General features: G+C 41.8%; 1 pseudogene; it reads left to right on the forward strand.

The window, feature by feature from the left end:
- LOC108535891 (uncharacterized) overlaps nucleotides 1-10,296 on the forward strand; it is a 52,721-nt pseudogene extending 42,425 nt beyond the window's left edge.
- The last annotated feature ends 1,417 nt before the right edge of the window (nucleotides 10,297-11,713 follow it).

Here is an 11,713-nt window from a genome sequence, read left to right on the forward strand (position 1 = left end):
AACTCCTGACCTCGTAATCTGCTCGCCTAGGCCCCCCAAAATGTTGGGATTACAGATGTGAGCCATTGCACCTGGCCTCTTCTTGGATTTTCTTATGCATTTGAAATCAGGTAAAGCTAAAACTGTGAATATGTAAATAAAAATAACATAAGAACATGGGAGAGACAGCTGGGATGTTTTGCTTTCATATCATGGAGACCAATGCCTGCATGTTTTCTATTGTAACTTTTGGACAGGTAGAATGATTGCAATTGTAAATAAAAGGGAATATGGTGCCAGGAGCAGAAAGCAAAGATGTTCTGAAAGAGTCAGAAAGACTATGTTTCAACCACAAAACCATCCTATCTTCTGGGGTTGCCTAAATTCCTCAACTCCTACTTGGAAACGCAAACCTTTGTTGTTCCAACTTAACTTTTTGCCCACAGAGTAGTTTAGGACAATCCAATGTCAGTATGGCAGGTAGAAGGAGCACAAAGTAAGATTCATTTGTGTCTTGATTTGAGGGACATAAATGTCCTAGTTTCTTTACATGTCTTGGTCGCCCCCTCACACAGGTTCTCTGAAGTTGTTTCCGTCATTTTGTACCCTTCCTCTTCTCTTTGTAAGCTTAAGTTTCACATTCCTTGACTGTTTTTCCTCTCTGAGGTTTAATCTTCAAGGGATTATGCATATGAGGTTTGTATTATATACCCTGAATGATAAATATTGAAAATATCTCACAGCTAGCTGGATCCCTCTTCATCCAGGCTGTCCAGAAAAATGGTGCTGGGACCACCCCTGGAAGTTCAGCCTGCCCCACACCGCAGGAATCTTCAGTCTGCAAGGGCAGAACCAGATAATGAAGATGGCGTGCTAGCAAATAGTAGTTCTCTGATCTAGCCACTGCCACACACATCAAAATGCTGCACCTTTGATTTGGGTTTTATTTCCTGTGATTACACAGATCATGCTGGTTCCTAATGTAGACCTTCTCAGTTCTCTGAGTGTGCACATCTGCATCTACATCTCCTTTCAATTCATGGAACTGCTTTATTTCTTCCCTGCCAGTAATTCCTCTGCTCTATGATCTGAGCTTCCACTCACGCCCTTATGCTTTAGCTCTTAAATTCCTGGAAAAGTACATGTGTATTTTACCAGTTTGGGCGTTGTCATATGCAATAGGTTCATTCACCGTTTATTAAACAAAAAGTTATCAATTAGTCCTATGTACCAGTCCACGTGTACACATGACAGGCACATCAATAGATAAGAAAGGAAAAGCCTGTGCCCTGTGTTTCAATGTTTGTAGTAACATGACTTTTAAAGGTTAGAAGAGAAACCCAGAAGCAACTTAGTCTGTCATCAAAATGAGAAAGTAAAGATGGACTGTGGTAAAGTAACACAATGGAATACTATAGAACAGTGAAAAATATACCAGGATGAATCTCACAATTTTAGTATTGGAAAAAAGGAACAATAGGATATGTTATAAGTTTCACAAAATTGAAAACATGCCTGTGTAAAATTGAAAATATGGAAAATAATGTGAAACAAATTAGTATATTTCTTAGGGAGATATGTGTATATACATGTATATATGTGTTATATGTATATATGTTTGTGAGGGATAACTGAGGGATTCCTCCTAATCTATTGGTAATATTTACTAACCTGGGTATAGGAAGCAGATATATGTTGTATTAAATATTATACTGCTTATGTGTCTTAAATATCTCATTTTAATTTTTTATAAACAAAATTGATGTGCTCACTTCAAATTCACCTAATTTTAAGGGATTGGATTATTCCTTAGATGTATTCTGCTGAACTTGCTGGGTCGGATAGTGTAAAGATGGAAAGGGTTAGTAAAAAAATAAAAAATGGAAAAACATTGTGAAGGAGAAAGAAAGGAGGCATTGTTTGAGAACTTTTGTTTTAGACACAGCATCTCTACCCAACAGTGCAACTACTCATTATTCCTAGCATTGAGAGAAGAATGGTTACTTTAGGTACAAGTTCTAGTTCATATGAATTCCTCTCTTTAGTCCTAAAGTTGTTAGGAGGGAAGAGATCTTTCCTTGTCCTCTAGGGCTGGTAGGAAAAATCTGTGTCTTGTTGCTTCCATGTTCCCCCACCCTCTTTCCTTCATAAGTTTTAATTACCCTCCAATCTACACCTCATGTAAAGTTTTTCAATATCACGCATTTTCTACACCTTCTAGGTATATAAATACACATATATTTTTAATACTCTTAACTATCTTTGTGTCAGTTCCAGATATGTTGCCTGGTTAACTTTGAATACTTCAGTGTGTTCCTAAAAACAAGGACTTAACCACAGTACAATTCCAAAATTAAGAAATTTAACACACTGGTATAGTCCTCTGGTCCCATCCACATTTTGTTTTCTAATTTCATCAATTGTCCCAAAAATGACCTTGATGGCAGTTTTGTTCATGGTCCAGAATCTAATCTATCATGCATTTCATTTAGTTGTCAAGTCTCTTTAGTGTCTTTTAATCTGCAACAGCAACAGTCTTGCTTGGTCTTTTATGATCTTGACATTTTTTAAGAACACATACCCTGGGCCGGGTGTGGTGGCTCATGCCTGTAATCCCTGCACTTTGGGAGGCTGAGGCGGGCGGATCATGAGGTCGGTCAGGAGATTGAGACCATCCTGGCTAACACGGTGAAAACCTGTCTCTACTAACAATACAAAAAATTATCTGGGTGTGGTGGTAGGCATCTGTAGTCCCAGCTACTCTGGAGGCTGAGGCAGGAGAATGGCGTGAACCCAAGATCACGCCACTAAACTCCAGCCTGGGCGACAGAACAAGACTCCATCTCCAAAAAAAAAAAAAAAAAAAAAAAAAAAAAAAAAAAAAAAGGAAAAGAAAAAAAAGAAAAAGAGAAAAACAGAAATAACAGACACCCGGGACTGCCCATTGCCACATCACCTGAGAAGAGCACTTTGATTTTAACTAATCATTTTTGCAAGCTTAGCTGTTTTAGCTGCTACAAAAAAGCATGAGTCTTTTAAAAACAAATGAAAGTCTGACACATGCTACAACTTGGACAAACCTTGAAACGTTATGCTAAGTGAAAGAAACCAGTCACAAAAGGACAAATATTGTGTGATTCTACTTACATGAGGTACCTAGGATAGACAAATTCACAGAGACAGAAAGTAAAATAGTGGTTCCTAGGGACGAGGGGGAGGATAGAATTGGGAGTTGATGTTTAATGGGTATAGAATTTCAGTTTTGGAAGTTGAGAAAGTTTTAGAGTACTGATAATAGTTGCACAAGAATGCAAATGTTCTTAATGCCACTTAATTGAATACATTAAAACGATTAAAACGGTAAGTTTTATGTAACGTATATTTTGCTACAATTTTTTACAAGACAGTGGGTCCTCCATATATAAATATAATGTAAATTAAAATAACAAAAAGAACACAGGGCAGTTATTTATTTTGTAGATGACCCTCAATTTGGGTTTTTCAGCTGTTTCCTTATGATTCCAATTGGGCTATGCATTTTAGCCAGAGATACCCCCGGCGTAATAATGTCCTGTTTTTCCCAGGGTACCATATTAAGAGACACATAGTATTGGTTTGTTTATTATTGGTAATATTAACATCGGTCCTTTGGATCGTATGATGTCTCTCAGATATCTCAACTAAAAACTTTCTCACTGTAATTAATATGTAATTTGGGGGTGGGAGGACTGGTTTCAGACTTTTAAAATACTGGTTTGTCGTCAATCCTTCATTCACTAGTTTTACCATTCATTGATGATTCTTGTCTGAGTCCATTACGATTATTACAGCTATCAAATGAGGGTTTTCTAACGCCATCACACTTATATGTATGGGTTGGCGTTCTATTTCCTTTTCTAGATATATTCATTGAATCATTTCAGCCTATAGTCATGAATTCATGTTTTCTTCTGTGAACTACGATCGGTTACTTTCATTATTTATTTTGATGCTCAAATTGTGCCATATGTACTCACTGGGAACCCCTCCAAGCTGGCTCCTGTATCATTTTGACATAAACCCATAAGTTTTTTTAAAAAATAACATCCTTATTCCTTGGCACCAGAAGATATTCCAGGTGTATCTTGACTTTTCTTGCCCCAGTCCTAGAGCCAGGCAGTCATTTTTCCACAGAGCAGTCCTTCCTTTGTTTGGAGAATGGTGTTTAGAAATGAAGTTCTGGGTGATGATGGCTTCTGGGCCCTCTAAATAGACTGTATAAGTAGAACGAGGAAAAAATACACCCATGCACATACACATGTCTATATAATTATCTTTTCAAAGCCAAGAATGTGTTAATCCTTCCTAAGGATTATGTTCTTCCCAACACGATATATTATCTAGGATAAAATTTCCCTGCCTATCTGACATCACTTATTATTACTGGTTATCTTTTATCTGTCTATTAGGCTGTGAGATCCTTCAGAAGGGAGACTTCATATTTTTTGTCATCTTTGTATCCCCATTGCCTAGGAAGATGTCTGGTGCAGATTAGATACTAATATTAATTCATAGGATTGTTGGGTGAAACGATGGTTGAATGAAAGGATGGTTAGTTAGGATCATTGGGTAGGAGGATGGTTGGGTGGAGTGGAGATTCAGTGGAAGAGTATAGTTGGATGGAAGTATAGTTCATTGGGATCACTGGGTGGGAGGGTTGCTGGGTAGAATGGAGATTGGGTGGAAGTATAGTTGGATGGAAGGATAGTTGGTTAGGATCTTTGGGGCAGAAGGATGGTTGGGTGGAATGGAGATTTGGTGGAAGTATAGTCGGATGGGAGGATAGTTGGGTAGGATCTTTGGGTAGGAGGATGGTTGGGTAGAATGGAGATTGGGTGGAAGTATAGTTGGATGGGAGGATGGTTGGTAAGGATCTTCGGGTAGGAGGATGGTTGGGTGGGAGGATGGTTGGTGAGTATCTTTTGGTAAGAGGATGGTTGCATGGAATGGAGATTTGGTGAAAGAGTATAATTGGATGGAAGGATAGTTGGTTAGGATCATCAGGGAGGAGGATGGTTGGGTGGAATGGAGATTCAGTGGAAGTGTATAGTTGGATGGAAGCATAGTTGGTTAGGATTGTTGGGTAGGAGTATTGTTGGGTAGAATGGAGATTGGGTGGAAGTGTAGTCAGATAAGAGGATGATTGGTAAGGATCTTTGGGTAGGAGGATGGTTGAATGGAATGGAGATTTGGTGGAAGAGTATAGTTGGATGGAAGGATAGTTCGTTGGGATTACTGGGTAGGAGTATTGTTGGGTAGAATGGAGATTGAGATTGAGTGGAAGTATAGTCAGATGGGAGGATGGTTGGTTAGGATCTTTGGGTAGGAGGATGGTTGGATGGAATGGAGATTTGGTGGAAGAATATAGTTGGATGGAAGGATAGTTCGTTGGGATCACTGGGTGGGAGGTTTGTTCGGTGGAATGGAGATTGGGTTGAAGTATAGTCAGATGGGAGGATGGTTGGTAAGGATCTTTGGGTAGGAGGATGGTCAGGTGGAATGGAGATTGGGTAGATGTATAGTTGGATGGAAAAATGGTTTTCATGCAAGAGCATTTGGGTTAGGGGATGATTGGGTGAGAGGAGTGGTTAAGCGGAAGAATTGTGAAGATAAAGGATCATTATGTGGGAAGACGGTTGTGTGGGATGTGATCTGCATGTCTTATTTAGCAATATATGTCTTTTTTGTTATACTTCTGTACTCACTGCATTCAGGTGCTGTTTAAGAAGTTATTTTGGTTCCATTTGGTCTTTCAGATAGTAGGTGTTCATTCAGTTTCTATTGATTGTCTGAATGTGACTTTCAGGAACAGGAATGGATGATTTATCTTTAGATTCTTTGCATTCTCCATAGTGCTCAGCTTGGCATAAATACAGATTTAATATTCAGTTTGACAGTCAGTCAGTTAGAAAACCACAGCAACATAATATCTGCCCTATTTACCTTTTCAAGAAAACTAAGGCTGCTGTATTAGTTTATTCAACACTGAGTGTAGACTTGATTCATTCGCTCTGCCTATGTAGTTGCCCCCAAATTATTCAAGTAGTCTACTTGGCAAGTATTTCAAGAATGGAGGGCATTGTGTAGCCTTGTAATTATTCATTGGCTCATGTAAGCAGGAAACAAACTTTCGCTTTGGAATAAGGGTTACACCACACAATTTGGTACCATTTTGTGATCAGGCAATTGAATAGGCTAGAAAGAATTCCTTTACTGATGGATAGACTTTCTGAATACCTGTTTTATCCATTTCTTTCTATTTTCTCATACTAAGAAAGTAAGTAGCGAATTCTTCTCACACTGATATTGTGAACAGAAAGGAACTCCAGTATTTTCGGCCATATATACATTTTTTTTTTTTTGGATCTATTATGTGTTCTAGTGTCTTTAGAGAAAATTTTCATAATTGAACCTTGAAAGAGAAGACAAGTGCTGTGTAATGTCTGTAAGAACAAGAAGACACTGCTCTAGCTGAAAATGTGTTTTTCCACGGTACTTTATATCCTGGCCAAGTGTTCTTGTGCAAAGCGACCGAGTAACATTTTCCCATTCAGCAATAAGAACGAAGAGACTGTTATTGCCACTGGCTGGTATTGAGTAATCGTACATAGGTGGGGTGAGTTGAAGGCAGTCTGAATTATAAAACGCCTTCCTTTGAAGTCAAATCAATTTTTATTCTTAATCTGTGAACATGAGATGGGAACAAATAACTTCTGAGTGAAATAAAGATTTCTTAGCCTGTCAAGATTTATCTTATCAGGCTGAAGAGGTGGGATTCCTGTTAGCAACTGGCAGTTTTGAAAATCCATTCGCCTGAGGAAGTGTGAAGACAGTCTGCAGAACAAAGACACTGAGCTATTGCTGCATTGAGTGCTTATTTGCTCCTTTTTTACATTTCCTGCTTGAGACCTCGCCAGGTCCAACTTTAAAACATTTGCAGGCTAATGGGAGTGTGTGCACAGGGAGTATCAGAAATCATTTCCTTAGGGGAGGAGGTGTTTTGTGGTGCAAAATGTTGAGGTTCTGTTGCCAAAACACCAACTGCAAGAGGGTATTTTCTGTGAACTTCATGGGTGGCTTTCATAGGGAATTCTCCATGTCATTTTCTGATGTCTTTTATTGGCCCTTGTTTTGCCAGAGTGGGGAGGGGGGGAACACCTTCCCTGTGTCATTTATCTTTAACAAAGAAAGCCAAACTACTTCTATAAATGAAAGTCATGCACATGTGGAACTTTGGGTGCAGCTCTAGAGTATTTTTTTTTTTCTTTAACCCTCCTACGACGAAGCCAAAAGAAGAAAACTGGTTGTATTTCTCTAACATTTTTAGGCAGATGATCGTTTCTGGGCAGGAGGAAAATGCCAAAGCCCGTGCAGTTTCTCTTTCAGCTCATTTGAAAATACTCTAGGAAAAAACCCCTGTGGATTCTCTGCCGCTTCTGTGATGTGTGGAATCATGTGATTGCTGGACAGCCCCCTTGGAAGCCGGCCCGTCCAGCCTGTTCAGCATCCAGATGGGAACCCGGAGGCACGTCTCACAGCGGACTGTTGATTAACCCAAGGTCACCTGGCTCTGGTTTGTGACGGAGCGAGAACGAGTATCCAGAGGTTGCCAGAACCTCAGCACAAAGGGTATCCATGATGAACAGACATTTCCCTATCCCGTCTCTCTCCCTTCCCCTGCGTAAACGTGCAAAAAACACACTCCCTTCTTGGCCAGGAACCAAAGACCTATTATACACATGTCTTTCTGTGCTTTGGGGGATCAGCAGGGGTGCCAGTGAACTTGGATTACTCTTTGAATCACCCTACTGCCTCCAGCTCCCCCCTCCATTTTATTTCATGACTCAGTGTCCTATTTGAGCTAATTTACCACTTGTATAGGGGTACATTCCTTGACTTCTCAGGGCAAACCAAGCCCCCGTCCATGATTTCTTCTTCTTTTATGATGAGCTCTCATATGACATTTATCCCAGTGGAAATTTCATATCGATTATCTGTGATTCTTTGAGTGTTCTGTCTTTCCCCTGGACTCCAAGATCCTTGGGATCATTGGCCTTGTCATTTATGTTCCCGCTTACGTCCTATAGCCTGGCATTTAGTGAGGAGGTGTGTTGTGTTCGATTTTGTTTGTTTGTTTGTTGTTGTTGCTTTTTGCAAGGGCCCCAGCAAAGTATCACAAAATACTAGGTGACTTAAAAAGACAGATACGCATTCTCTCACTGCTCTGGAGCCTGGGAGGCTGAAATCAAGGTGTTAGCAGAGACATGATTCCTCTGAAGCCATTAAGGGTGAATCCTTCCTTGCCTTTTCCAGTTTTTGGTAGTTGCTGGCATTCCCTGGCATTCTGTGGCTTGCAGCTGCGTTTCTGAAAGCTGCCTCACTCCCATCCTCTGTTTACATTGGTGTCTGTTCACATCACCTGTCCTCTATATGTGTATCTCTGTGTCCAGATTTCCTTCCATTTGTGAGACCAGCAGTCCTTGGTTTAGGGCCCAACTAATGGTTTCATGACCCCTGTGTTAGTTTCCTAGATTGCAGTAATAAGTATCACAAGCTTAGTGGCCTAAAACTACAGAAATATATTTTCTCACAGTCCTGGAGCCTGGAAATTTGAAATCAGAGTATTAGCAGCGCCGTGCATTCTTCAGAGGACCCAGGGAAGAATTCTTGCTTTCCTCTTTCAGATTCTAGTAGTCATTAGGAACCTGGAGGCCCGCAGCTTTGAGACGTGTCACTCCAGTCTCTGGCTTGGGCATCAGATAGGCTTCCCTGTGTTTCTCTGTGTCTCCAAACTTCCTTCTTCTTATAAAGGTATCGGTCCCCAGACTGGGCTCGGTGGCTCACGTATATAATCCCAGTACTTTGGGAGGCTGAGGCAGGTGGATCACTTTGAACTCAGGAGTTCAAGACCAGCCTGGGCAACATGGAAAAACTCCATCCCTACAAAAAAATATTAAAAATTAGGTGAGCGTGGTGGCCTGTGCCTGTAGGCCTAGCTACTTGGAGGCTGAGGTTAGAGGATCACTTAAGCCTAGGAAGTGGAGGTTGCAGCGAGCCAAGGTCATGCAACTGCCCTCCAGCCTGGGTGACAGAGTGAGACCGTATCTCAAAATAAAAGAAAAAGAAGAAGAAGAAAATAAGTATCAGTCCCTGTATTTAGGGCTCATCTTAATTAAATATGACCTCATCTTAATTACATCTATAAAGACCCTATTTCCAAATAAGCCCACGTTCTGACATTCTGGGAGACCATGGATTGCTGGGGGTTGTTATGCAACCTAGTGTACAAGGCAGTACACACTTACTGAATGCATGAATGAATGATAATGCTCTGGGCCCCGGCAAGTCTCGGCCTGGAGAATTGAGTCTGCATGCCTGCGTAGAATCAAGAACAACATGCACTTTAGTGGAATTTGGGAAGGGTCAGGGTCTGTGTTGACAGAAATGGAAAAATCTTCCAAGCGCCTCACCCTCTCTTAAGAGACTCCTCAAGATTGCTTTGCTGTTCTACCCTCTGCAGAGTGTTTTTCATATGTCTATTTAAATGCAAATTTTGACTTTCTGTCTGTAATCATATAAAATGTTTGGCACTAAAATTTTAATCAGGAATGTAATTTTATATAGAGGCGGTAATGGAGTGGTAGGCCACACATAACAGAATGAAGCTTCCCCGGTGTGGATTCCCAGACTGCGGGAGTGCTGGCCTCCCTGCTCCCGGCTCAGCTGGGAAAACCCTGCCCAGCTCCAAGAGGTTCTTCTCAAGGATGATTCCTGATCCCAGGCAGGTCCTGTGTCCTGTCACCAATCCTGGTACTTCATCGTCCTTTATAATCCAAACGGGGTGATCAGGTGTTCTTCCTCTGCGTCCTCTGGTCTTCTAGCATCCTGGATAGGCCATGCATGTTTAGAAAGAGGGTCTCCACCCAGCCCCCACCTAAGATGATGGCTCATTTATCAAGACCAGGCTGGAGGCTCAGCCACCAGAGCTTCTGTTGTTTGGGAGGAAGGCTGCCAGCAGCAGATGTTTGTCCTCGCCTCAGCTCCCTGCAGCCTTTGAGCTCCATCTGCCGCACACTCGGGCACAGCTGCCAGTGCTTCCCCTCCGTGCTCACCTTTCACCTCTCACGGAGGCTGGGGCTTCATGCATCTGGGTCTAACAGGGAGATGGTGACCCAGACCCTGTGACCCTGGTGCCACAATCCTTCCCAACAGCTCGCTGGGTGTCTTTCTGCAGAGGCCTGTCAGCATGCTGGAAGCAGTTCCAGGGGAGGTTGTTGAGCAGGGTCACAATTGCAGCCCATCACTTTGGTCTTGGTGTCCCAACTTGTTAGGACAAGAGAATCAGAGCACACACAGCCGTCTCCCGGCTGGATCATCTGGTGGAGTGGGAATGTGCACATGCCCCCCATTTCTAACTAAGATATACATTGTCTCAGGGTCTTTGCAATGTCCGCTCCCTAGTCCTCAATGATCTTCCCTGTTGGTCATCCCAGAGCCCAGCCCAAATGTCACCCTTTAGAGGGGCAGCTGTCAGTCTTCCCAATGAAAGTGTATGTCAACCCCCGCATCACGCATGGACTCAACAACCTCTTTATTTCCCTCATTGATATTATCTTCATCTGTAATTCTCATCTTTGTAATATCTCTTGAATGGTTCTTTAGGAGGATTACTCTTCTTAGAGTGTGCAAAATGGATTGCAGGGATGGTGAGAGGTGGGCGGAAATGTTGGAAAGGGGACAACGGTGGAATTGGTAGCACTGATCTTGTTGAGAGAGGGTTGGCCCTGGAAAAAGAAAGCAGCAATGGAGCAGGAAGTAATTAGACATAGAAGAGTGCTCTTCATGTGGGAGGTGAGGAGAATGGGTGATTGTGATTGTGTGTTAGGACTGAGGAAGGAGGAGGAGGATGCCCAGCTTTCTAAACTGGGTATTTGAGTGGATGGGGGTGACTTGCCAAAAATAAAGAATGATTTGAGGAGAAAGATGTTGTATTCATTTTGGAAATGTTGAGTTTTGGGCCCCTGTAGAAGACCCAGCTGAGATTTGCAGGTATGTATCAAATGGAGAATTCATCAGAGAGGCAATGGTACTCAAAACCATGAGAGCGAAAGGTGCTTTCCTGGGAGAGAGACAGGATAAAAAAAATAAGGTGGCCCCAAATTAGGATGGCCACGTGTCCCAGTTAGCCAGGATATTCCTGCCTTATACCTGTTGTTCCACCCTAATTTCTAACAGCTCCCCACCCCTTTCATTTTTACGTGTCTCAGTAAACTATATCGTCACCCTACCCACATGAGGAGGTTGGGGAAATTCAGAGCTCATAGGAGGGTGTAAGAACCCACTGAAAAAAACTGAGTCTGAGCAGAGGGGTAGAAAGAAAAACCAGGGTAGTGTTGGGTAGTGTATGCCAAGGGTAAAAAATTTACAAGAGAGGAATCATTCACATCAAATGGGTCACAGAGGTGAAGTCATACAAGAATCAAGAGCTGTGCGTTGGATTTAGCTACCCCCAAAAAATAAAATAAAATAAAATAAAATAAAATAAAATAAAATAAAAGCCTGATGACCTTGTAATAATGATGGTGGGAAAACGCCAGAGATAGGTGGCTTTGAGGAGAAAATCGTTGATGAGAAAGTGAGACAGTCAGTTCCACTAAGCTTTGCTGTGCAAGAAGGGAGAGATGTTAGAGGAGTT

This window comes from Rhinopithecus bieti, unplaced genomic scaffold, assembly GCF_001698545.2.
Source record: "Rhinopithecus bieti isolate Rb0 unplaced genomic scaffold, ASM169854v2 scaffold_12086, whole genome shotgun sequence".
Lineage (NCBI taxonomy): Eukaryota > Metazoa > Chordata > Mammalia > Primates > Cercopithecidae > Rhinopithecus > Rhinopithecus bieti.